This window comes from Phocoena sinus, chromosome 17 (genome assembly GCF_008692025.1).
Source record: "Phocoena sinus isolate mPhoSin1 chromosome 17, mPhoSin1.pri, whole genome shotgun sequence".
Classification (NCBI taxonomy): Eukaryota; Metazoa; Chordata; class Mammalia; order Artiodactyla; family Phocoenidae; genus Phocoena; species Phocoena sinus.
Window position 1 is genome coordinate 72,665,470 of NC_045779.1, and position 27,186 is coordinate 72,692,655.

At 44.8% G+C, this 27,186-nt stretch overlaps 1 long non-coding RNA gene across 1 annotated transcript in view; it reads left to right on the top strand.

Annotated features, from left to right (window-relative positions):
- LOC116742765 overlaps positions 1 to 24,865 on the top strand; it is a 289,881-nt gene extending 265,016 nt beyond the window's left edge. Inside the window, exons 5-7 of the long non-coding RNA XR_004346567.1 lie at positions 10,328 to 10,375; positions 18,542 to 18,620; positions 24,789 to 24,865. This is a non-coding gene — a long non-coding RNA (uncharacterized LOC116742765). The remainder of the gene's footprint in view (positions 1 to 10,327; positions 10,376 to 18,541; positions 18,621 to 24,788) is intronic.
- Positions 24,866 to 27,186: the final 2,321 nt, after the last annotated feature.

The window sequence follows — 27,186 nt, forward strand, 5'->3', positions numbered from 1 at the left end:
CGACATCAGGCTTTGAAATTTAGTATTATTATTTTTTAACAAAGAGAGGAAGTTTATACCTAAAGCCATCCTCCACAGTCTGAGCCTTTGAGACCATCACGCAAATTTAAGTTTAACTGAAGAAAAGCATAGATTAGAAGCTGTTCTCTCCAAGCCTGGTGGACAAGCTCACTATGACTAAGGAACTGATTGCCTGACTAAGTAACTGTCTGACGAGCTGAAGGACCCATGAATAAATGAATAAATACATGGACACAGTGAATTAGTGACTGGCTTTGAAAGTCTGAATAAATTAGTGAATGGATGAGTAAAAATAACTAATTGCTTAATGACTGATTGATTGACAGAAGCAAGGACTAACTGGACGAGTGAATGAATGAGTAGGAATCAAAGACTTCCTGAGACTGACCGTGGGTGAATGAATGAATTGGTTGAATGGATGATGAGTAAATGATTGACAACACTGACTAAATTGTCCACTGAAGACCGGGTAAATGAATACGTGAATGAGAGAATGAATGACTGAGAGTGAGCTCAAGGCTCGGCTGACTTACTGACTGTGCTTATCTGAATTAGTTGACTGACTGAATAATGGTTGTCTAAAACAACAAAATGATTGACTACAGTAAATGGGACACTGAATGCATGAATGAACGAATGAGTTTGAAGGAGAGGGCCTCACGGGAACTCTTTTGTCCTTGAAGTTGCCATGCCTCCATCCCAGCACTGCGGCTTCCATCCAGGGCTACATGGCCCCTCCTCTCCACATTCCCAAATACCTTAGATTTATTGATGTAGTTACTCAGGACCTACTGGTTGCCTTCCCAAGCGCTCTCTTTTCATTTCATTTTGTGGATGAAACCTGATACCTGACTTGTGGTCTATTCTTACTCTTAGGATTTGTCAGTCAATCTTGATTTTTTGGCTTGCTCCCCAGGGGATCTGAGAACACTGAGTCACACCTGAGTCTTGGGTCTTTGCTTCTGGGCACCTTGGGAAGGATCCAGATCCTGGGGATGCAAACCTTTCCCAGGGTTCTTCCCAGCCTCTGGAGGAAGCCATTCAAACTCCAGGTCTTAAGGTCTCTATCTGTTGGGTGAGAGGTTCTACTGCACCTGGAGCTCTGCTGGGAGGCCCGGAGCTCGTCCATCTCAGTTCAGGGGCCTGATGACCTGATGCATGGCTATTCTCAGGCCACTGGGACGTGGGGAATGGTGCGCACTTGCAAGCTTCCTGGTGCACGTTCTGTTGAGAGATTCCAGTGTTTGCCTGCTCATCCTTTTATTGTTGACCCTTGTGAGTTTGCTTTTATTTCTCTGGCTTACCTGAAGCAGACTGACCCTTGAAGGAATTTTCATTGAAATAAAGTCCTCCTCAGATCTGGGAACGAAACCTCCCACGCCTCCTCTCCTGCCTGCTCAGAGCTGCCTCCATGGACAGAGAGATTTTGCTAAAGGAGGCTCTATGTGTTACCAAAGGATTCATTAATTGGGAGCTCACTGCTTGCCTCTTGTTCATCAGCTTCGGATCGCATAGCGGATCTGTTGTCTATTTACATTTATTAAAGGAACATTTCAGAAGAGTATTTATTCTTAAAGGGGAGCTCAGAGGTTACCCTTGAATTTCAGAGTGAAGATCTGCCAAAATCCATGGCCAAGAGGCTGAAAATAGACATGGTGTTTATTTGTCTGCAGCCTCTCTGGGTGTGTTATTAGCTGTGGGCACAAAATTAGAACATCACCTGTAGTGCCAGGCTAGAATGAAGGTGGGACTGACATGACCACGGAGACAGGGCCTGATGACCATGTGAGAAATCATCTTGCTTGGTTCAAAGCTAATAAACAAAAAGACATTCTAATTAGATGTCAACTTTTACATCAGGATTTGTAGAGTGGGCTTAATGTCTCAAGGATGTTTACATGTGTGAATACTCACATTGACCTGGGAGAAGGGCAGGAAGATTTAAACCAAGTTCATCGTCTGTCTGTCTAGGGTGACTTCCTGATTTCTGACCCTCCAATTTCCATAATCTGTTGAATTCTAATTATACATATATTTATTCACCCTATACAGTGTCTGGTGCATGACTGGTGTTTGATAAATATTTGTTGATGGAATCAATAAATGGCTAAATGTCAAACTCAATTCATCTTTTAAGGCTTAGTTCAAATTCTATATCATCGTGTAATCATTCCTTGAATTTGCTTACAACATGACACAAAAGGAAAATCAAGAGCCTTGGAGATAGGCCAACTTGGTTTCACTCCCCAGTTCTTTTACTAAGTAGTTGTGTGTTTAACTTTTCTGGGCCTGTTTTTTCTTTATCATTATCTCTGTCATCATGATCACCAGCATCACAATAATGAATACTCCTGAGTGCTTACCACGTGCCAGTTAAGCACATGCCACGCATCTTCTTTTCAGTCTCCACAAAACTCCACTGTGTAAGTTCTAGTACCTTCCATGTACAGATAAAGAAATCGATGTACATGGAAGATCAGCGGTAGTAGTAGCTACCTCTTTACTATTTGCCAGGCACTGTGCTAAGCATTTTAAAGTCCATTCAACCATCGGATGAGCAACATGTCTTAGTTTGCCTAGAACTGTCCTGGTTTTAGCACCGAAAGACCCATGCTCTGGGAAAACCTTCAGTCCTGGGACCACCAGGACAGCTGATTACTCAATCCTCATAACAAAACAGGAGAAAGGTGATACTCCTCCAACTTACAGGTGAGAAAACTTGACGAAGTTCACGCTAGTAAACGGCAGAACCACGTCTTCTGGTTCTCTGAGCCTCATGTTCTGCACAGGGAAACAATTTCCCCATCGTTGGGTTGTTGGGATATTAGATACTCTAATATGTAACAAGAGTATAGCACTTACTTTTCTGCCTCTTATCATTCAAAACTATGACCTTTTCTTCTTTCTCTTTACATCAAGAGCCTTAAAGGATCACATCTGGTGGTCTCCACCTCCTAACCTTCCATTTTCTCTCAACCTGTCCCAGTTTTACTCCTTTCCCCATCACTTGTCTAAGAAAGAACTCTAGTCAAAGGTCATCAGCTATCCACTGGTCTCTTCATAATCCTCATTCTACTTCCCTGGAATGTGAGAGGCAGTCTATCTATGTTTTAAAAACTAAAACAGACGGAAAGAGATTGAATCGGAATGAATCCCAAAGCATTTGACACTTCGGACCTCTCCCTCTTCTTAAAATTCTTTGATGTCTTGGTTCCCATGACTCTCTTAGTTCTTCCACGTGTCTGAATGCTCCTTCTCAGACTTCACGGCTCCTCTTTATCTTTCCTCTTTGTAAATATTGCCGTCTTTCAGAGTCTTTCCATTTGCCCTCACTTTGCAGTCTCTCACGAAGCCATCTCATTCATTTCCCAGACTTAACTGTCATATCTATACTGGTAAAATTCCAACACTTTCTCCTGAGTTTCACACATATATATCCAACCATATTAATAAGGAGAGCATAGGTCATGCTGCAGTAACAAATTTACCGTCAACTCAGGGGCTTTATGTATCAAATATGCAGTTCTCTCTCATGATTCATGTCCAGCAGAAGTTGGTAGACAGAGATCCATAGAGTCACTCAGGGACCCAGGCTGGTGGATGCTCTGTTATGAACTCTAAACTCATGACCTCTAGTCTCTGTGGTGGGGGATAGTGAGGGGGATGGTTGTACAATGGCTCTTAAATCCTCCCATCTGGAAGTGACACAGATGACTTCTGCCCCTACTCAGTTAGCAGGAACTAGTCATATGACCCTGCAAACTGCAAAGGTGGTGGGGAAAAGGAGACATGTAGTGAGCCATAAATCAACACATCCACTGGCCCCTGGACATCTGCATATAGAGTTTACTAGGGCAGTTCAAGTTCAGGTTCCTCACGGAATCAGTATCTTCTTCCACCAAACTGCTCCATCTTCTATTTTCCTGATCTTAGAAAAAGGGCCACCATCCACACTGTATCCTGGACTGTATGCATCTCTGGATTTTACCTCCTCTCCCCTGCTTTAGGCCACTTGTGAAAACTTATGATTTTCCCTCCTTGCCTTCCTTGTCCCAGCCTCTTTGAAGGCTAAACCTACTTCTCAACCTGCTGCTCTTAATCAGCTTCTTATCATGAGGTTTCTGGGTTTCGGTTTTAGCTCCTGAAATGCCTCTCCTTACTCCCAAGCACCTCTTGCTATTCCTACTTCCTCTCTAATTCATCCTCCCTAAGGCTCCAGGGAGGTTTAGCTTGTTTTTTCTCAAGTGTTAATCCAATCACACAATGTCCTTGCTTCATTATCTACAGGTTTCCTGAACCCAACTCCTGTAACATCTAACTTCTAATCTTCCTCCCCAAACTTGCTCCTCCTGAAAGCCTCCCCCGCCCATGTACAGGAATTCCATCCTTCTAGATGCTCAGCCAAAAACCTTGAAGTCATCTTGACTCTTCTTGATTATCCTCACATTCCACATCCTATCTACCAGCAAATCTCGTTGGCTCTACCTTCAAAATATATCCAGATCCAATCGATTCTCAAGAACTCTTCTGCTCCCTCTCTGGTACAAGCCAGCAACATATTTCACCCAGATTAATGTAAGACCCTTCTTATGAGTCCCCTGTCTCTACTTTTGTCCCTTTTGTTCTATTTCCTAGATTAGCAAGAGAGGTCCCTTTATAATTAAGTCAATCTTATCACTCCAGTGGTCAAAGCCCTCTAAGTGCTCCACATCTCACTTGGGATAAAAGCCAAAGACCTAGGGACCCTGCAGGCCCTCTACAATCTGACCATCTTGGTGGAGCTCTTTTTCCAGGACCCTCCCCCAGAATCACTCCACCCGGTCATATTGGTCCCCTTTTTCTTCCTTCAATACACCAGAGTCCTCTGCCTTCAGGAAGATCCTCAGAACCAGGCCCCATCCTTTGGGTCTTCGGTCACATGTCATTTCTCAGTGACCAGCTCCCTGACCAGCTGATATAAAATCCTTATCTCTCTTTTCCCTCCCTCCTTGTCTTATTTTTTTATCCATGGTGCCTATCACCATTTAACACACTATATATTATACCTATTTATCTTGCTGACGATCTGTCTCTTTCAGGGAGAAGGAAAGCTACACGGGGTTAGGGATTTTCTTTCTACCTTGTTCACTGAGAGATCCCCAGTGCTACGAAGAGTGCCTGGGATGTAGCAGGCATTCAATAAATATGTGTAAATTGTCCTGAAGATAATGGTGAAACCTCTTAGCCCAGCCTTCACCAATTACTGCAATCTCTTCATTTGCCATACTACCTTCTTAGTACAAAAGTAACATTTCCCAAATTACTATCTAGACAATGCCAGTCCTACTTGCATATTTGCCTTTAAAATATGTTTGGGAAATATTTTACACTCTTGGCTCGCCCACCATCCCACAAAATTGGCCAAAATTCAAATACATAATAGCATATTATAAAATCTAAGAAGTACTACAGGAAGTTTAACTTTGTTTCTAAGCTTATTTATTCAATGAATCCTTTTAGAGGGTTTATATTAGCATCCTGTACAATTGCAGCCCTTTGTGGATTTTCTGCTACGTAGCTTCCAACTCCCAGAATGCATCAGACTGTTTTGTCTGTTTTGTTATGTTGTTTTCTCACTTTTGAATTGCCAAATACTCTCCCTCATCTCTTTCCGCTTTACATAAGCACACACACAAGCACACACTGTCCAGGACAAATAGTAACTTCCCTTTCCTGCTTTTGTGTGAGCTTACAACTCTTTTATGAAGCCTACTCTGATTCCCTACCCTCCTAAACTACTTTTTCCTTTAGTGCCCTCACCATGGCCTGGTAACATCTTTATCAGCACATCCAATTTAGTTAATCCCAGATATGAAATCACATGTCTATTGTCCTGATTAGTTCTTCGCTTCCCAAAGGCACAGGCTGTATCATTTTATCCTTGTAGGCCCAGTTTGTACCCCTCTTCCTCACACAGAGAAGGCTGGCCTTCATCAATAGAACTGTTGGGCCTTCTGAAGTTAAGGCATAAGAAGCCTTGAAAGCATCTGCCTGGTTCTCTAGGAACTCTTGCTTGTGGGATACTCCCTCTCAAAACCCACCCAGCAGCTGTGAGAAGCCCCAGGCACCTAAAGAAGCCACTTGTAGGTATTCTGGTTGAGAACTGCAACTGAGCTCCAAGCTGACAGCCAGCACCACCGGCAGCCATGGAGTGAGCCACCCTGGACGTCCAGCCCCGTCAGGCCTTCAGATGACCACATCCCCAGCCTCCAACTGACTGCTCTCCCTGAGGGGCTCCACGTGAGAACCATCCAGCGGAGACCAGTCAGCCCACAGAACAAAGAAAGGAGAAAATAAATTGTTACATTAGCCCACTAATTTGGGTGGTAATTTGTTACACAGTTATAGACACCTGAAGCAGTCTCCTTCTCCCACCTTAACATGTAAATTGTAAGCAAACCTGATTTAAACTTGTCCTTTCTGGGCACCCCGGCTGTTCTTAATGAAGGAACTTGGAATATGAATCACATCCCTTGTCATTCAAAAAGTCCTGTAGGCTCTTACATCTGCCGGTGAATAGTAATCTCCTTTTATCCAGTCGCTAGACTCCCCACAGAAAGGCCAGCCCCCTCCCTTTTCTCCGGTATGTCTCATCCTACTAGAAGAGCAGGGTGTCTTCTTAGAAACCTCATCTACCCTTGAGCATTATCAGAATGTGCTCCATGAGCCGGTGCCTGGTGTGTTTAAGTTGGTGGGACACGTTATCCTTCGGTTGCAGCCCACAGAACACAACAATGTGCTTTCAATTAGCTCATTTTAAGACTCCTATGTGACACATTCTTGCTTGGGGATCACCCAAAATGCTCCAAGTATTTCCTGATCTGTAGTCATTTGTGTACCTGCCTTCCTTCCCTAAGTGTGTGAGCCCCCTGGGGGCTGGACATGTGCTATGTGTTCCTGTATTGTGCTGTTTACAGAGCTCTTCTCTACCATGACGGCTTTCAGTTTTCAGGGCCATTTGGTTTTCAGTGATGTGATAGTTTAATCCCCAGAGGTTCGCCTTATTTTCCTAAAGCGCAAGTAATCGGTGGGGCAGGGTGTCCTGCTCACTGCTCCCTACCCGGTATCACCCGCAACAGTCGCGAGTCTCAGCGTAGGGAAAGGGGTCATTGCAGGATTTAGGATCTGAAGAATCAGCTCTGGGGCTTCCTGGATGTGTCTCTGTGCAGCTGGCCTGATTCCCCTGAAGCTCAATTCCCTCATCTAAAAATAGGCACCCCTAACCCTAACCCATGTCCTTGGGAATAGCAGGTGAGATAAAGGATACGAAAGATTTGGGACACTCATTAGATTACCTCTAAGGTACCTCTCCACTGAGGCTTTAGGACAGGGCTTCTCAGTGAGAACTGGGAGGTAGAGTTGTAAGTCAAAAGAACCTCAAACTCACTCTGACGTTCTTTATTTTTCTGCTAAATTCGGAGGGCGGGGACATATCCGATTTATTGTGAGCTCCCCTCCCACACAGTGCCCAAGTCATCTGGGAAACCCAAAAGGGATTACAGTCCTTCAGGGAAATGGGTTAAGACCCAGGGCAATTGGATATATTGGAACAGAAGCTTTGGGAATAAAACAGTAACCTCCATACAATTGATCACTTTGTCTGCATTCAACACATTCCCTGATTTATCCAATCTGTCCACCAGGGACAACCACCACCAGTTGGGGAAATCGATCATTACGTTCAAAATACAAGATTCAGCACACGAGGGACTTCCCTGGCAGTCCAGTGGTTAAGACTTTGCCTTCTAATGCAGGGGGTGAGGGTTCAATCCCTGGTCAGGGAGCTAAGATACCACATGCCTCATGGCCAAAAAACTAAAACATAAAACAGAAGCAGGGCTTCCCTGGTGGCGCAGTGGTTGAGAATCTGCCTGCTAATGCAGGGGACACGGGTTCGAGCCCTGGTCTGGGAGGATCCCACATGCCGCGGGGCAACTAGGCCCGTGAGCCACAACTACTGAGCCTGCGCGTCTGGCACCTGTGCTCTGCAACAAGAGAGGCCCGTGCACCGCGATGAAGAGTGGCCCCCGCTTGCCACAACTAGAGAAAGCCGTTGCACAGAAATGAAGACACAGCACAGCAAAAATTAATTAATTAATTAATAAACTCGTACCCCCAACATCTTAAAAAAAAAAAAAACAGAAGCAATTTTGTAACAAATTCAATAAAGACTTTAAAAATGGTCTACATCAAAAAAAATCTTTAAAGAAAAGATGCAACACATGAAAAATCTGTAAATAACCAGTTATTAAAGAATGATTATTACTACATCCATTAAAAATGTGTGGCTCATACTTAATAAAACTAACTCTGTTGCTTTTCTCCACTGGGCTTTGTTCTGCCTGTTGGTGACACTTGTTCAAGTTCCCACCTTCCCAGATACCAGCTCTTTAGACATTTGGAGTCAGTGACTATGCCTGCTCTCTTTTGCAGCCCAAACACCTCACTTCCTTGATCTGCTCCTCATGCAGTTGTTTCCAGTCTTGCTGCTATCCTGGAGTCCCTTCTTTGGGGGTAGTTATATCTATTTCTTTCAATCTTAGAGCACATCTTCATTAGCACCTTTTATCCAAGAAAAAAAAATTGTTGCATGGATGAATCCAGAGAGTACTCTTAGAAGCCATGGCTTGCAGAGAACCATGGGATGAACATACCTGAACCTTGGTGAGATTTTCTAGGTGTTTCTACATCTCAGGAGAGACACCATATTTCATCTCTGGTTTGAGCCAAAAGCCCATGTGAGAAAGTTTACTTGAAGCCAGAACCACCTTAAGCTAACAGGGCTGACACAAGCTTTACAGAGACAGACCTAGACCTCTTGCTTGGATGGTAGCAGCACTGAATGGAAGACCAGAGGGAAGGTGGACAGGGTTGGAGGAAAAGAGAAAAGAAAGAAGGGAGAGGAAAAGGAAGAAAGAGAGGGAGGAAAGAGATCCTATTTTTTTTCTCAAGTGTCTTCCACATTTTGAAGACTCACAGGATGATTCTGAAGCTGGAGGTCTTTAAGTCATTCCATTATTCACTGTACAGGCGTCTACTGATTGACTCTACTGAATCAAGTATTGCACTAATCATCAAGGATACAGAGATAAAAAATTCAGTTCCTGCTCTAGGATCTCAGCATCGGTATAGAAAATGCACAGGCAAATAACATTATGGTAAATAAAAGAGTAACCCACACACTAGTGGGCATGAAGCAATTATATGATACTGAACTGCTTCTGTTGCTTTAGACAGGGTTGAATGGTGTTATCCAAGAAGTGAGTCTCCTTTACCCTACCCCATCCTCCGACAGCCAGGGTCTCCCATAGTGGGGTCTCCCACAGCTTGGGGTCTGTTAGGAGACATTGCAAAGTTTGTGATACTTGCAGCCACCTCAGGCATAGGTAATGAGTGTGGGACAACCATACATCCTGGTTTACCCAGGACAGACTTCATTTACACCTGCTTTCCCAGTGTAATTCTTGATAGTGCACACTTTCACTCTCAAATACATCCCAATCTGGATGATAAATTATATGGTCACCCTAGTGATAAAACTTCAGGAGCCAGATGCCTGGGTTAAATTCCAGCTCTCTGCTTATTAGCTACTCTCTTAGGAATCCCTTAGCTTCTATGTGTCTGTCTCCGCATCTACAAAGTGAGGCCAATATAATCTGCCTCACATGGGTTGTCGTGAGGATTCAATGAGTTAAAATATGCAAAGTCTTAGAGCAGAGCGAGCGTACCTGCCCAGATGTAGAACTCTTGCCCTCTCCTTGATTTCCATGGAACACAGAACACCTAAGGTACACAGGCATTTCTGTGTCTGGTGGTTTTATTGAAGACCTGGGGAGTTGGGGTTAGACATCAGGGTGCAGAGATGTAGAGCCCAGTGTTCCTTGGAGTCCCTGTCCCCTCCGCTGGCCCCATGACTGTTCCAGACTCCATTCATGGCTTTTTTCTTTCTCTGCCTCTCCGGTAATGTGATGCTAGGCTGAAGGGTCCTGCACCTGGCCAGGGAAGAGTTTTCTGCTTTCAAGGGGAAGCCCTGGATTTTTCTGTGGTCCTGGGGAGAAATATTAAGAACTTCTCCTGTGTACCTCCTCAGGAGGGTTGCTGGAAAAAATACAGGACACCCAGTGAGTTTGAATTTCAGATGAACAACAAATTCCTTTTTTTTTATTATAAATAATCCCCCCAAATGTCATGGAGCATACTTACACTAAAAAGACACTTGTTGTTTATCTCAAATTAAAAATTAACTGGGCTTCCTATATTTTTACAGGTATACCTCAGGGAGATCGCAATTTTTGTTCCAGACCATCACAATAAAGTGAGTATCACAATAAAACGAGTCACATGAAATTTTTGAATTCCTAGTGCAACTGAAAGTTATGTTTACATGATAGTGTAGTCTATTAGGCATGCAATAGCTTTATGGCTAAAAAACAATGTATATACCTTGATTTTAAAATACTTTATGGCTAAAAAATGCTAACCATTATCTGAGCCTTCAGGAGTTGTAGTCCTTTTGCTGGGGGACAGTCTTGCAATATTTCAAACTCTCCACCAGGTGCCCACACTCATAAGAATATCAATAACTTTCCAAGTGCAAGGGTCTTATTTCATTTCTTAAGCAACCACATGGCATTTTTATACTGAGAACTGTCTGCCCCTCCCCTCCACGGCCTCATGTCATGCCAACGTCTCAGCAAGGTCTTGAAATCTTGAAAGGTCAGAGCCCTCCAATCTGTGCTGATTTGGGTCACCATTTCCTTGAGATTTCCTTTGCCTCTTCTTTGATTAAAGCTGTGTTTGCCTCGCCTCCCGCTTTTTAAGCAATTACACTAATTAAGCTAATTTTTCTTTGTTCTCTCTTTGCAATTTGCATAAGTGGCAAATTTATATATAGTGTCCTTAATTCTCCTTTAACTGCTCTGTAATTAACAGGATGCTCAGGCTAAATAAGTGCAGAAGGAAAAACAGCCTTCTGCTGAAATACCGATAAAGGCTGGGAGAAAAGAAAAGCAGAGAGGAGAAAACAGTTCTAAGCCCTGCTCTAATCTCATTATGCCTGATTGGGTCACAGTTGGAGGAGACTAGCTAAAGGTCAGCGGCTGCAAGAGCGTCTTTCTGAGAGCCCTGCCACCTGGAGCAATTTCAGGATAGAATTCGGGCTATTTGCTTGCAGTAATAATACTGCACCATTTTTCAAGGGAGTAGAGCAGCTTGGCATGAGGGAGACAGTGGTATGACAGTCAGTGGGGCTCAGTCTGAGGCCCTGCTCTAATTCCGACCATTTGAGGCACCTTGGGCTAAGGAACAACAAAACCCAAAACCTGGGCTTCAGGTGCTTTCCAGGCAACACGTACTATAACACTCAGTAACCCCATAATCCCATAATTTCCCAGATATAAAAATATTCCCACGATGGAGATGTGCTTAAAATATACTCTGAAATCAAGACAAAGTGTTTCTTCTACAAATGCACACTCATATATTGACACAGGGCTTATGCAATAGTCCTTTGGAAATCAGCTTGGTGTAGTGATTAAAACGGTGGTTCTTGGGGGCTGGTCTCAATTCTACCTCTAGCTTTAGCTCCGTGACCTTGGAAAAATTGCTCAACGTGTCCAAGTCCAAGTTCTCTTTTCTGCGGAGTGGCATACAACACACTTGTGAGGCTGTTGGCAAGATTACAGAAGCAGCATTATAGTATCAATACTTAGCACCGTGCCTGATGCCAGCAAGCCCTCAATACCGTTTAGCGTTCATATTTGTCAGGTCACATGTTTCAGTTGGCATTGGTTTCAGGTGAACATCATTGGTTTCAGAAATTGGTTTCAGAAATATGGTTTCAGAAATACGGGGTCTCAATACCTAGAAACTTGGGTGATCCAACCAAGGAACCATGGGAAGACCTGTCTAAGAACAGAACTGTCCTCTCCTCCAAATCTTGGAGTTGTGATCATAGTTGTTGTAACAATATCGATGCCTCATTTGTGTGTATATTTCCTGAAAAGTCTACAGAGTCCACTCTGTGACTGGGCACCCAGAGGGATGAATGAGACAGTCCTCAAGGTGGGGAGATAGACAGGTTTTAAACAGTCAATTCCGAAAGGGTGAGCGAGAGCTGTGCTGGTCTCACGTGTTGGGGAGTCAGGGTCCCTGCGGGGACCAGAGGATCCAAAGAAGGTTGTGTTCATACCATGTGTTCACACCATTTCTATGTGGGGAAATCGCTTAGGACTTCTCTTCCCCCAATTTTTTATCTGTGTTTTTTAAAATTGATGTTTTGTATACAAGTATCCCCTACTTTTCGAGAGTTTGCTTTATGCCACTTTGTTATTAAGGAAAACTCACATTAGTACCTGTCTTTGATAACCAAAAGAAATCAAAAATAGCATTCAGCATTTGCTTTGCAGTAGCCATTATAGAGGGAGTGAGCACCCAGAGAAGTGAGAGCTGCTTCCCTGGGAACCACACTCAGCATCTCAGCATGGAGCCACCATAGCTTTGAACTGTGTCTATGAGCATCTGTGCTTTATCTCCATCTATTTTGTGCATCCATGAGCAAGATGTGTCCTAAGGTAATTGCTTCTTTGCTTTGCACCACTTTGGCTTACGAAAGGTTTCAGGTAGTGGGGGATACCTGTATTGTTATATTATATATTAGAATATGCATATAATTTGTAAATAAGTAATACATATGCAGAGGAGGGTGTGCTCAAAAGGTTTTTACTGAGATCAAAGGATACAATGGAGAATCAGCAAAGGGAAGATCAGAGAAAAGACGGTTAAGTGAGGAAGGTTTCCTGGAAGAGAAGCTTGGAAGCTGTAAGCTCCATGAAGGTAGGGGCTGCTTCTCTCCTGTCCCTTGTTACGTCTGCAGCATATAGAAGAATGTCTGGCACACAGGGACACTCAGGATCTGCTGAATGAGTGGGTGAGGTAAGGGGGTAGGAGGGGAGAGGAGATGCCCCCTGAATTGCCCATGCTTTATGGACTGAATGCTTGTGTTCCCCCAACTTTATAAGTTGAAGCCCTAACCCCCAAGGTGGTGCTATTTGGAGGTGGGACCTTAGACAGGTAATTGGGTTAGGTGAGGTCATGAGGAGGGGACCCCCACAATGAGATTAGTGCCCTTGTAAGAAGAGAAAGAGGCAGCAGAGCTCACACTCTGTCTCTCTACACTGAGGGAAGGCCACGTGAGGACACAATGAGCAGGTGGCTGTCTGAACTCCAGGAAGAGGGTCCTCACCTGAACCCGACCATGTTGGTGGCACCCTGATCTCACAACCTCCAGATCTGTGCTTAACTCACCCATTCTATTGTATTTTGTTATGGCAGCTGAGCTGACTAAGAAACCATGGTTACACAACCTGTAACATGGTCATGACCTGTGTGATTTCTGAAATCAGAGAAGGAAGAGACATGTCCCAGGAGGGGGAAGGTCATGGGCTAAAGTGCATAGGCTGGAGACCGCCCGTGTGTTTGGGGGGCCACAGCAGCTTCCATAAAGTGGGAGGCAAGAATGAGGGTGATGACATGGACAGCTCCACTCTGACTTGGGCTAGAATCCCATCTTGGCTTTTAGCAAGAAACTTGGGCTCTCTAAAAATCATAATAATGTCTGGTTGCTCAGTAAAATGGGATTAATAGTAGTTCATGGTGTATTTATGAGAAACAAGATAATGTATGTAAAGTGCCCTCTGTGCCCAGCATGGTGTTTGGCACAAGAAAGTCTTCCAATAAACCCTATTGGGACTTCCTTGGTGGTCCAGTGGCTAAGAATCTGCCTTCCAATGCAAGGGACATGGGTTCGATCCCTGGTTGGGGAAATAAGATCCCACATGTCACGGGGCAACTAAGCCCACGTGCTGCAACTAGAGAGAAGCTTGCGTGCTGCAACAAAGAGCCCACATGCCTCAAAGAAGATCCCGTGCGCCACAACTAAGACCCAATGCAGCCAAATAAATAAATAAATATTTTTTAAAAAAACAACTTTATTGATTGGCTGAGGCCCCTTTAATCAGATGGTCAGCAGGGCATCGTTTAGAAGACTAGAATCATGGCTGGCATCAGTTAGCAGAAATTGTTCTCCATGAGCGGATGTTTCCAAGGATCATTGAGAGTCTCAGAGATACTTCCTTATTTTCTGCCTGCTAGAATTCAAAGATGCCTTGTTTCAACATTACATCACTGGGGAAGTACTCAAAGACTCAATTATAAAAAATAAAAAAATTTAAAAATCCCAAAAGAGTTTTTTCATTTTGGTTGGGAGAAATATTTTCAATAATTTGGGGGGATGGGGGGAATCTCTTCTACTAAGTTGTTTTGTGATAAATATTTTAATGGTGTCAGGAGGGAAATGCCTTTTCTGCTGAATGTAGCTCATTACAGGCCCCTCAAAGGAAGCCTTTGTTAGCATCCCCAGTAGCTGATGAGTGCTACTTTAGCATGATGTGAGGGAAAGAATACAGATTTTGTCTGAATTCCAGGCCTATTTCAAATCCTGGTCATCCTTTGTGTGACCTTGAAAAAGTCAGTTAAACTCTTAGTTCAGTTTCTTCTTCTGTAAATGAGACTAGAAATACTTCCTACATAGTTTTGTTGAGAAGGTAAGATAGGATAATGTATGCAAAGCTTCTACAGAGTAAGTGGTCACTAAATGTTATTTCTCTCACTGGAGTAAAAGTTTGATTGTTTAGGATCCCAATTTAGGCAATAGTTTACTCAAAAGGCCAGCTAATCCCAAGAGACCCCCAAGGAAATACCTCTTGATATTTGGTTCAATATCATAATCATCACTTTTCCCTGTTAAGAGATGAAGCACTCACACTGTATTAGACAGCTTTGCCGAGTGACAAACGACCCCCGAATCTCAGCTGCAGATGTTGATTTCTGGATCGCGTCATGTTGGAAGTTGAGGTTTGTTTGACTGGCTGTGTATCTATCCTTGAGACTGAGGAGAAGAGCAGGGAAGTCAAATCAGATGTTGGGGGAGATCATGGAGAGAACGTGACCACCATATGCCCTGCAAGCTGGCACAGGGCAGTTGGAGGCTCCTCACCCATCCCCTGTCCTTGGAATGTATTCTCTGTCCCCTGTTCCCACAGTGGAAGCTGTTCCAAAGAGAACATGAGCTGCCTTGGGAGAATATGTGTGGTTGACATCATCTGGATGGTGTACGTGACTGAACCCCGTTAAGGCCTCTCTATGAACACTTTTTTCCTTTTTATTTTTAAATTTATTTATTTTTATTTTTGGCTGCATTGGGTCTTCATTGCTGCATGTGAGCTTTCTCTAGTCAAGGTGAGAGGAGGCTACTCTTCATTACAGTGCACAGGCTTCTCATTGCCGTGGCTTCTCTTGTTGCAGAGCACGGGCTCTAGGTGCACGGGCTTCAGTAGTTGTGGCTCACAGGCTCTAGAGCGCAGGCTCAGTAGTTGTGGCACACGGGCTTGGTTGCTCCGTGGCATGTGGGATCTTCCCAGAGCAGGGCTCGAACCCGTGTCCCCAGCATTGGCAGGTGGATTCTTAACCACTGTGTCACCAGGGAAGCCCTCTATAAACTCTTAAGATTTGGGATTTCCCAGAGTGTTCAGTGGGACGTTATTAGTGTTTCCTAAGCTGATTGGAGAGCAAGATCTCCCCTCTTCCTTCTTACCTGATCATCTGTTACTTGGAACACACTCTGGGAAACACTAATTTACAGCACATAATTTAAGTTTTAAAAGAACCAGTGAGGTGCAGAAATCCCCCATTAACTAGGCAGAGAGCCAGCTGGTGGGGGTGGTCAGTGGTGGATTCACAGGGCCAGAGATGAACATGAGTGGTTCCTTCTGAGCACAACCCATGATGCTGGGCCTCAGAGCAGTGACAGCAGGGAAGTCAGGTGGGAAAAGACAAAGCCTGCATAGTGGAGATCAGACCCGATAACAGCAACTCTGTATCTGGCTCAAAGAGTGTAGCCAACACATATATGTTGAATGACTAAATAAATGAATGGAGTGCAGGATCAATGGTGGGAACTAGGGTAGGATAGGTTTGGCAGAGGGAAACAATAAATGCAAGTTGGGGACCCGGAGGAGCAGAATTGAGATATGAGGGTCTCTTGGACCCTCACCTCACCTACTCCTACTCTAGCCACACCTTCCCCAGCTTCTCACAAGTGTGACTGGGCAGCACCTCACCTGAGGCACCTGCCACCTGTCTCTTTCCTTATGTCCTGGACTTCTCTGACCCCAGGGTGGAATCTCTGGGCACTCATGCGTGTGCCACTTCTGAGATGCTTTCTACAGTCTTCCACAATTGGAGCACCAGTTGCCCTGAGTGGCCATCTTGCATCTGTGTTCAGCTCCTCTCAGCTGGAACACAGCTTTGCGTGGGCTCTCCCTCTTCCCCGCCCCCTCTGTTTCTGGCCCTCTGTCCCTGCTTGCATTATATATAAGCCACTTACCCATCAGTCTTTGTCTCAGGATCTGCTTTCAAGGAATCCTGGGCTTAGACACAAGACGACCAGTGGCTGAGCTCACCGTCTGGGACAAGTCAGGGCAGGCCCTGCACAGACAAAGGCAGGAAAGCATCATGGTCAAGTACATGGCTCTGGCCTGGGACTGCCTGGGTTTATATCCCTACAGAGTTGTGGTGACCCTTAAACATGTTCATGAGATCAGTGACATAGACAGAGTGCTTTGTAAGCATTTAGCTGGGTCCAGCTGGGGTAAGGGGCCAAGGGTGGGTGAGACAGTAAGATGGATATTAGCGGCTATATTTTAGCCACACAGATGCTGAGATTCAGAGAGGTGGAGCAGCTATCCCACACATGTGACCAGCTGCTAAGGGGCCAATCCGGGAACCCCAGGTCCACGTGACACCAACACATGTGCTCCTCAGACTCCCTGCCTGACTTCTGCAGATTTCTGGTCCTTGGGGGCCTGACGTCAGGTGACTTCTCCTTGGCCTCTTCTCAAGAGCTTGTGGGATGTGCTTTGTTGGTGCATTTCCACATCATCCATCTGGTGATTTCCCAGAACAACCTTCCTGCCAACCCACCCCTGGGGGTGATGTTGAGCCTGAGACTCGATGATGCTGATTTTCCTCCTAAGCTGGCTTTTGCCTAACACACTCCCCGTTTGGTCGGGTTCCTTCCTGCTGACTCTTGCTGTCATCTCTCCAAATCGTGGTCTCCAGTATGGCTGAGTATCGTCAGCATGAGAGCCAGTCATCAAGGCCACCTGGGGTTGAGTTCCAACTGTGCCAGTTCCTGGCTGTGAACCTGAGCGAGTTACTCAGTCCCCGGGTCGAGCTGCATTAACTCGTCCATGTAATGAGTGTACTATGATCTGCAGAGAGGGTCCCTTGTGAGACTAGAGGTGACCTGTGTCCAGTTCCTAGCATGGTACCTCCAGGGACACAGTGGATAGTCAGGATGTTAGTTCCATGACCTTCTCCCCACACCTGGTACATAGATGTCCCCCAGTATCCCTGAATCATCAATTTCTTCACCTCATGACCTTCCCAACGCATGCCAGAGACCAGTTTTTTTTTGGTTTTTTTTTTTCTTGCCTGGCTGGGGACTTACTACAGCTGTGGTTGTTTTAAGACACCCTTTTGGATCGACTCTGGAACCTCTCTGAAGGTGTCCCAGAGCCCCACCACTGACCCCTCCTTTGGCAAGAGTCCTGTGTCCAGTGAAAACTCTTCTTTCAGCTCAATACAATGATACCAACAAAGTCCCTGGCTGTGCCCTCGACAACGGGATGAAGGTGCAGGGCTGGGGGGCAAAACCTGGTTATGTGGACAAATGGCACCAGGGTTCTGGATGGAGAGAACCCCACTTGGGGCTACCCTGACCTCTCTCACCAGTGCCCTCTGCTGTCCTGTGTGTCCTACCTCTGCTTCTCTGCTTGAGGGCTTTTTCTGACCTCACATGAGCCACCCAGCCTGCCTGTCACTGGGCAGCCCCAAAGTGCAAGGCATTTAATGCCTCCCATGGGAAACTCCCAACCAATGGGAAGGAGGATCCACAGATTAAATACTGCAGCTTTGCCGTCAGCCCTCAGTGGGTCAATTCTCAAGTTCAATCCATGAGGTTCTTCAGAGGGTCCTCTGCGGGACAGGGCTCCAGCTATAAACACACACTGCTGTTGACCTTTCTCCTTTTACTTTCTCACTTTTCCCATTCCTCACAAATGTTTCCTGCAATCACCCTCCAGATAAACTGTCTTCCTCCTAGACCTTGTTCCAAGATCTCTTTGCAGGAAAATCCAAACCAAGATGCATGTAGAGTGGAAGGGCAAACAGAGTCTGTGCAGCAGAGCACAGAAGGGGTCTGAGTTGTGAGGGAAACAGACATTCTAACCCAGTGTGTCAAGCTCAGCCTGAAAGCAAGCCCAGAAATAATGGGAAGACCTAAAGGGGGGAGCCCCACCTTGGGGGTGGGTGTGGCCAGGGAAGTCTTCCTGGAGAACATCTGAGTCCCATCTTCTTTCAGAAAGAAGTTGTCATTCTCAAGACTGAAAATCTTGTGGTGCCTGAAGGTGAGAATTCTGTTCCCCACCTCATCTCAGCGGGTGAGGAGCTGGTTGGCCGACCATTTGCAATCCTTCACTCCTCCTGCTATTTTATTTATTTATTATTATTATTATTTTTTTTTTTGCGGTACACGGGCCTCTCACTGTTGTGGCCTCTCCCGTTGCGGAGCACAGGCTCCGGACGCGCAGGCTCAGCGGCCATGGCTCACGGGCCCAGCCGCTCCGCGGCATGTGGGATCTTCCCGGACCAGGGCACGAACCCGCGTGCCCTGCATCAGCAGGCGGACTCTCAACCACTGCGCCACCAGGGAAGCCCCCTCCTGCTATTTTGAAAGGCTCTTATATGCGGGAAAATATCCTCTCTGGGGAGCCCTTGCCCTTTCATGGTTTGCCAGACACCTCCTCAACAGGGTACCCAAAAGCCTGCTGTAACCCATTGAGATTCCAAAAGGAAGCGGATGTAAATGGAGGGTTGGAGTGAAAAGACCGTGTTTATCATCGCTCTCGGGCACCTTGGCAATCTTCACCGGAGGGATTTCAGCACCACGTTCAGGGACTGCCAGGAAATGGGAGCGATTTCTCACCTGAGTGGCAGACACCTCTGTTGAATAGGGAAAGGCTCGTCATGGTGAATTGGAAGCTGATGCATTCAGGGCAACTGCCCTAACTGGTTCTCTGATGCTTCTCTCTTAATAACCTCAGTTCTGACTGAGTGTCACCCGTGTGATCTTAGAGATAAGGGAGCTTAGAAGAAGAGAGGATTTGGGGCCTGTGGTTCAAATCTCTCATTCATAGTGGGAAACTGAGGTCAGAATGGGGAAATGACAGGCCCCGGGTCACATAACATGTGAGTAACAGACCAGAGCCCAGTTAGCGATTTCCAACCCCAAAGGCAAAAGAGCAGGGGTGGTAGATAAGTTTTTAAGCTCTGGCCTGATTTGTTTCCCTCCAGAAGCCTTCAGACATTCTGCTGGATTCTAATATCCTCAAGGGCGGAGATCCCAAAGGCCAGTCTCGCAAAAAATATGACTGTAAATCAATGACATTTCACACACGTTTACTGAAGGTCAGTCATAGACATGGCTGTGTGCTACATGCTTGATAGAGAAAGGTGTTAAAAAACAAAAGCAGGGGAATTCCCTGATGGTCCAGTGGTTAGGGCTCCACACTTCCACGGCAAGGGGCACGGGTTCGATCACTGGTCAGGGAACTAAGATCCTGCATGCCACGTGGTGTGGCCATCAATCAATCAATCAATCAATAAACAAAAATTAAAAATTGGGCTCTGGGGCTTCCCTGGTGGTGCAGTGGTTGAGAGTCTGCCTGCCAATGCAGGGGACGCGGGTTTGTGCCCCGGTCCGGGAAGATCCCACACGCCGCGGAGCGGCTGGGCCCGTGAGCCATGGCCGCTGAGCCTGCGCGTCCGGAGCCTGTGCTCCGCAACGGGAGAGGCCACAACAGTGAGAGGCCCGCGTACCGCAAAAAAAAAAAAAAAAAAAAAATTGAGCTCTGTTCTCAAGATTTCACCATTTGTCAGGAGACATAGACTTGTAAACAATTGGTTATTATACATTGTGAAAAACCAGCCAGAGATGATAGTTCAGTACAGAGGAGAAAATCACGAGGGCCTTCATAATCATCATCACCGTACTGGGTTGAATAGGGTTGCACGAAAAGTCATGTCCACCCAGAACCTCAGTGTGACCTTATTGGGGAGCATGGCCCTTGAGTTTGAACTTTCCGAACTTCAGAACTATGAGAGAATACCTTTTGTTGTTTTAAGCCACCCTTTTGTGAATTTTGTTATGGCGGACCTAGGAAAGTGAGATAGGCATCAAGCCAAGAGGCTTGGTTTTATCGTGAAGGCTACGGGGAGCAGATGAAGGGCAGGTTCTGTCTTTGATGTCAGGCTGCCTCATCTTTCTATGCCTTTTTTCTGCCTTTCTCCCCACCACTCGGGCTCCACAGCCTCCAGGGCACCCCTCTCCATAACACACCTGTATCATGAACCTGCTGTACAAATCTCCCACCTACAGAAGACAGGCCAGGCCCACCCACCATCCAGGAGGGTGTCCTGCCTGCACTCTCTTCCTAGCCCTCCTACCTCCCCCATCCTCTGAAAGGAGAATGGATATTGAGCAACTGCATCTCATGTAACTCAATCTATCAGTAACTCTGTGAAACGTGACTTCATTTTATAGATGAGGATCTGTCAGCTTCCATATTCCCTCTAACACATCTCAGGAATCTCCTCTTGGTTTACTTGACTGACAACAAATTTTCCTACCAATGACTGACTGTACTCTAGGTGTGAAAGGCTGGCTGTGCCTTAATTTTCACCTTTCCTAGGTGACATTCACCTTCCAACAGGGGAGGCTGGAAATGCAGTGCTTCAGTCCACTGGTTCCCTGCACTGGTTCTCAGCCCTGGCTGTGTACTGCAATTACCTTTGTTACGAGGTTAGAAAAAGTTCCCCTCCAGAGACTCTAGTTTAGTAGGGCTGGATGGGCTCTATCAGCTGTACTTTTAAAAACTCTGTAAGAATTCTGAGTCCCACTAATGGTTGTGAAGTGCTTCGCCTCTTAAGAGTTCAAGCGCTGGGACAGGCTACATTTGGGGTTGAAAGTTTTTGAAGTAGACGGGACTCAGAAACATTGAAACCGTGCTGTTTCAACCTGCTGTCCAAATGCACCATGGCAATGGCAGTAATATTTCAAACAGGCACCAATTATTAAACTTCCACCAGGGCCAGACGCTGTGCTTGGTTCCTTAAACATGTCTCTAATCCTCACAGTGGCCACAGGATGCGGTTTATTTCCATTTTATGAGGAACTGAGGTTTGGAAAGCTCCCGTGCTCCACGTCAAAGCTGGCTCTCATTGCAGTACAGACTACTGCCTGTGCATAACCCCACACTTTCCTCACTCTGGCTTCAGCAGGTGTTTTCCCACCACCCCTAGAATCTAGCATAGCCTTCACAGCCATTCTTTGCCTCCTGTCCCCTCCCGGGGACAAAGCTGCTTACAAATGTGCTCAGAACTGGAGAACAGACAATTCAATCCGTGTAAAGCCCTTGGCTCCTACCAAGCCGACTTACATAAATGCCCTTTTCTGGGTCTGGAAATCCTTCGGGTTTTTTCTCCACTATGAACATCTTTCTTTTCACACAATTACTCAAAATCCATCTCTTTAATCTGTTCTTCCCAGACCTTCCCTCATCTTTAGAGTTTCTCTCCATTCGTCAGCCTGTATTAAACATCAGCCATGCCTAGTTGAATGACACATTTACAAGATGCAACAAGCTTACACATATTATATCTCATAGAACCCTTACAATAACTCCCCAGGATGGTACTATTATCCCCAGTTTTCTGAGGTCCAAGAAGCTAAACTGTGACTTGGTCAAAGTCCTATATTTAGTGATGAGAAGAAAGGGGGTTAGAACACAATATTGTCTCTCCCCAAATCTGATACAGTATCCGTGACCCACACTAAAGAGTTGCCCAAATGCTAGTATCAGAGTTAAGACCTGCAGTTATACACTCCAGGAAAAAAATCAACATCTTGGGGTATTTACATACTTAGTCAACTTTTCCTGGCTGTCCACATGCAGTGGGCCCACTCTTCAATCAAGGGACACCTAGTGGATGCCCACTAAATGCCCAGCGCTATTCTAGGTACTAAAAACATCAAGGCAAATAAGATCCATTCACTGGACTCAAGGTCTGGCAATCTACCGGGTGACAGGCAACACAGAGAGAGTACAGGGACGTGGGTACAGTGACAGAGACAGGCACACATTGTGGGAGCCGCGAGAACTGGCTTCAAGGGCTCAAGGGAGGCTTCAAGACAAGATGGCCCCAGGTGAGGTTCTTTAAGGATGGTTAAGAATTAACTGACAGAGATTGAAGAAGAGTCCACATGGAAGGGACAATATGGCAAAGGCTTGGAGTCAAGAAGTAGGGCTATGTGACTGAGTGGGCGTGTATATGTGTCCACGCACATAGGTGTGTGTGCATGTGTGTGAACACGTCTGTTCATGTGTGGTATAGCAACAAATAGCTCCCCGTGGCCTGAGGATTGAGTATAAGGCAGTGAGGAGATAGGGGATCTTCTTCAGAGGTTCTTCTTTCTGGCCCTTGTTATGTTGTTTGGACTTCATCCAGGTTGTCATGGGGAATTAGGATACAATGGAGAGACAGGCATTTTACTGTATTATTTTTTATCGTAGAAATTTTCAAATATGGAAAAAATTATAGATAGTATCGTTACGACAAGTAACCACGGACCCACCACTGAGAATCAACAGAGGTTAATATTTTGTCCTATTTGCCTTAAAGCTTTTTAAAAAATGTGAAGGCATCAAAACTAGAGTTGAGGTTCTCTTCTTACAGCTTCTGATCGCTGCCCCTCCCCAAGGGCACATACTGTCATCAACTTGCTGTGGGGATGAACTTTCCTGGGCCTGCTTCAAGCATTGTGCAAGTTTCCATATACATTGCCTTGTGTGTTTTTGCAAGTTACATAAATGGTAATAGGCTGTATGCTACATTTTGTTACAAACACAAATATGACTATATTCATTGATATTTTCTATAATAAGCAATGGTGGGGTTTTGGGGGGTTTTGGTCTTATTAAAGAAATCCTGCTAACCCATATATCATAATATTTTCCTATTATTTTTTACAAGTTTTACATTTTGCTTTAACTCATGGTAAATTTGCTTTTGTGTAAGGAAGGAATTAATGATGTGAGGTCGAAGTCTAATTTTATTGCCTTCCATATGTTAATCAATTGCTCAGTATTATTAATTGAACAGTCCTTTCTTGTCCACTGATTTGTAATTCCAATTTACTTTAAAAGTTGCAATATCTAAGTGACTTTATTTCTGGGATTTGCTTTCTCTTTCATTGATCTGCATGGAAGGTCGTTTGCAAAAACAGCTGCAACTATTGTAGTGGAGGCCAGCTAGGAGAAGGGTAGGAAGGGCTGATGTGTCAGCCAACAGTGTTTGACAAATTGTTTTGCTCCTTAATCCATTACGGTAGAATTTGATAATCGATTTTTCTAATATTTTTCCATTTGTTTTTTTCTGTGAGTGTTTATAGAAGGGTGTGTGTGTGTGTTTGTGTGTATGTGTTTAAATACCTTGCTGGAATCAATTTGCTAATATTAGGATGTTTGCATCTTTGTTCAAAAATGGTATTGCCAATAGTTTTATTGTCCACTCTTATCTTCATCTATTTGTTATCAAGTCTAGACCGGCCCCATGATTTGAGTCTTGCAATATCCACCAACAGTGGTCTCAGTTTCAACTAGACATTTAGGTTCTAGGGCTGAGTCCACAGGCCACACCTGGCACCAGGTGACATTGAAGGCTGCGGGTCATACACACCTGTCAGCAGGACATCTCTCTTGGGTGGGAGTCTTCGCAGCAGCTGACACAGCAGTTACTGGCTATTCTCAAATCACCCAAGGGACAGCTCAGGTGAAGGGAGAGAAACCACCTGGGTGGATTTAGGAGCCATCACCTGAAATAAGAACCAACAAAGTTGTAACAACTCCGTAGCCATAGCTTCTATATCCCCATAAAGGACAAACCCAGTTACAGATTGCCCCACACAGGAAGCTCAAATTACAGCATCCTGCCAGGCATTTATAGCCCATCAACAGTCCTCCCAGGAATGATGCATTTCATCAGTCATGGAGTTTTTTTTTTTCTTCCCTAACTGTAAGTTACATTGCCTGGAAACAGTGCTCACATTTCACCTTTAGCAGGATTTCAGGGTTAACACCCGGTCAAATTTGTCCTTCTAGAAAGAAAAGGTTTTTCTTAGCCCTTTTCTCTCAGCTAGTTTCCCTCTTTCTAGTCTCTAGAAGAGCTTGCATAACATAAGAATTGTTCATTCTTAGGTTTGGTAAAACTTGGAATTATCTTGTACTGTTGCTTTTTTTGGAAGTGTAGGCAGATTTTTGACCACAAATTTAATTTACTGAATGGTCAATTCAGGTTTTTCTATCTCTTCTTGAGTCAAGTTTGGTAATTTTTATTTTTCTGAAAATATTAATCTCATCTCAGTTATTAAAATTATTGTCATAATACTCTTCACAGCATTGTTTAATGATTGCTAAAATGCCTCTGAAACTGCAGCTATGTTCCCTTTGTTGTTATAAATATTGCTTATTTGTGTTTTCTCTTTTTTGTAGAGCAATCTTGTCAGACAGCTATTTTATGGATCTCTTCAATGAGCTACCTTTCCAAAAATAAATATCTTTACAGCGTCCTTATTTTGTATTTAGTTGCTTTTTTATTTTACCTTGATTATCTTTTAGAGTTTCTTTCAGTTTATTCTATGGTTCTTTACTTTTAGTTTGTGTATTAAATATGTAGCTTCTTAAGATTTAATTTTTTCCAATACATACATTTAAGACAATATATTTCCCTCTAAGTATCCTTTAAATTGCATTACTCATGTTTTAATATGTAATTTTATCATCACTCACTTCTAGATTTCCATTACGAGTTCTGCTTTAATTCATGAATTATTAATTGTGCTTTTCAATTTCTAAGCATATGCTGTGTTTCTTTGCACAGTTTCACTCCGGCAAGGTGGTGGCTGTCTATTCTCCTTACAGCAATAAAGCAGAAGCTTCCCAGAAAAAAAATTATGGTGGAGGTAATAAACATATCAGGTTTATCTCACAGAAAAAGATAGAAATAACTCTGCTAGATCAAGTATACAACTGCACAGAATAGTGTTTACTTACAACAGAGTTTAACCTGTTTTTTGGTTTTTTTTGTTTTTTTTTTTTTTGCGGTACGCGGGCCTCTCACCGTTGTGGCCTCTCCCGTTGCGGAGCACAGGCTCCGGACGCGCAGGCTCAGCGGCCGTGGCTCACGGGCCCAGCCGCTCCGCGGCATGTGGGATCTTCCCGGACCGGGACACGAACCCGTGTCCCCTGCATCGGCAGGCGGACTCTCAACCACTGTGCCACCAGGGAAGCCCTAACCTTATTTTTTTATGGGTATGTTGTCATTCAACCAACATTTATTTACAACTCAATGTATGCAAGAAATGTGCTTGGGACTGAGGAGACAAGAAATCAAATGCAGAAAGAATTCTGTGATAGGGACCAGCAGAGAGTCTACAGGGTGAGAAAAGGGGCACCTAACTCAGAGAGGGCTGAGAAATGAGGCTCCTAGAAGGGGAAGAAGCAGGTCAGCCAAGTGGTGGAGAATAATTCTCCAGGCCTGGGAACAGTCTAGACAAATGCATGGAGAATCACAGAGTAGGTGGACTTAGGTAAGACCCAAGAATGGCTCTAGCATTGAGTTACTTTTTAGCAATGCTTAGAAATAAGATGAGAAAAGCAACAGGACTTAGAGTAGGATAGGCTTCTTGTTTTTTTTTGTTTTTTTTGTTTTTCCTCCCCCTTTGGCTGCACCTCGCAGCTTGTGGGATCTTAGTTTCCTGACCAGGGATCGAACCCATGCCCTCAGCAACGACAGCACACATTCCTAACCACTGGACCACCAGGAAATTCCCAGAATAGGCTTCTTAAGTGATGGTTTGCATGTTGAACTTCCCGCCTATCCATAGCCCTCTAGCCTCTCCAAGGATTCATGATGCTGCTTCCTTTGCTCTGAGGCCCAGGTGAGCAGTCCTTATCCTAACTTGCAAGGGAAAGTAAGAGCTAGCCAGTTTCCAAGCAACTCAAAATCGTTCAACACTCTCACACCTCCACAGGTGGAGAACAGAAAGCATAGCAGGGACTGAGTTCTCACCGCCTGCCGGGCACTGTGCTAGGTGCCTTATAGCATTATTATCTCATTGAATTCCTCAAGAGTTGGAGTAAGTCCTGCTGCTATGCTTCGTGTTACAGGTGAGCAAATTGAGTTTCAGGGTGCTAAGCACCTGCTCAAGGTTGCACAGCTGGAAGGTAACTGGAGGAGCACCGTCATTGGTTAGGCAGCCCGCAGTGTCGGCTGCAGGAGCTCCATTTAATAGTGTTTTATTGCTCTTTCCTGTTTTGCATTTATCATCTGCCAATTTATACCCATGTATGATTAATTTAGGAAGAGGAAACAATTAGTTATTACTTAAAAAATAATATTTGTTTGGTAGAAACTCTTTCAAAGCCGAATATCAAGCATGATGTTTCTTCCATTGAGCTTTAAGGTTCTTCCCTAGAGAATCTCCCCACTGTTCCTACTTCTACCCTTTGGGGCCATCCAAAGAGTCTGAATAGTATCGTATGTGTTTCAAGGAGCAGTGGGGATGGCAAAGAGGACACAGACTGAGGAGATATTAGAGAGACAACCTTGACAGAATGGTCCCCAATATGCTCTGTTTTCCGGATGGGTTTGCAGCTCACTGGAGGTGAGACAGACGCCCTGGACTCCCACCTGCCCCATCACCATGCCTGGCCCATCATGTATTACCTGCAGGTTTCTCCTGATGAAGATTAGTTCTGACTCCAATTTAAGCCAGAGGATGCCTCATTGCCTCTTTCTACAGGCTGCGTGGGCAGGGGTGGCAAAATAGGGTGTCACTCAGTAAAATTGGGTAATACAAACTAGGTGATACAGTTTTTTGAAAATGTG